Here is a 245-nt window from a genome sequence, read left to right as displayed (position 1 = left end):
CCAGCCATAAAATGGGGGAGACCTGAGTGTTTCTGAGCCAGACTGTGCCTCAGAGGAGTGTCCCAGGGAGGTGCTGGAGAGGGTGGCTCCTGAATTTGGGGGCGCGGGGAGGGGGGTACTCTTGCTGTGGTTCTAGCCAGAGGACACATGCTTTAAAAAGCAGGCAGGTGGGGTAGAAAGCGGCTGGGGCCCAGGAATCTGCTGGGGGATAAAATGTCTCAGTGAAAACTGGAGGGGGCTGGGCC

Source organism: Phaethon lepturus, unplaced genomic scaffold, assembly GCF_000687285.1.
Source record: "Phaethon lepturus isolate BGI_N335 unplaced genomic scaffold, ASM68728v1 scaffold25969, whole genome shotgun sequence".
Lineage (NCBI taxonomy): Eukaryota > Metazoa > Chordata > Aves > Phaethontiformes > Phaethontidae > Phaethon > Phaethon lepturus.
Note: the sequence above shows the minus strand (reverse complement) of the source record.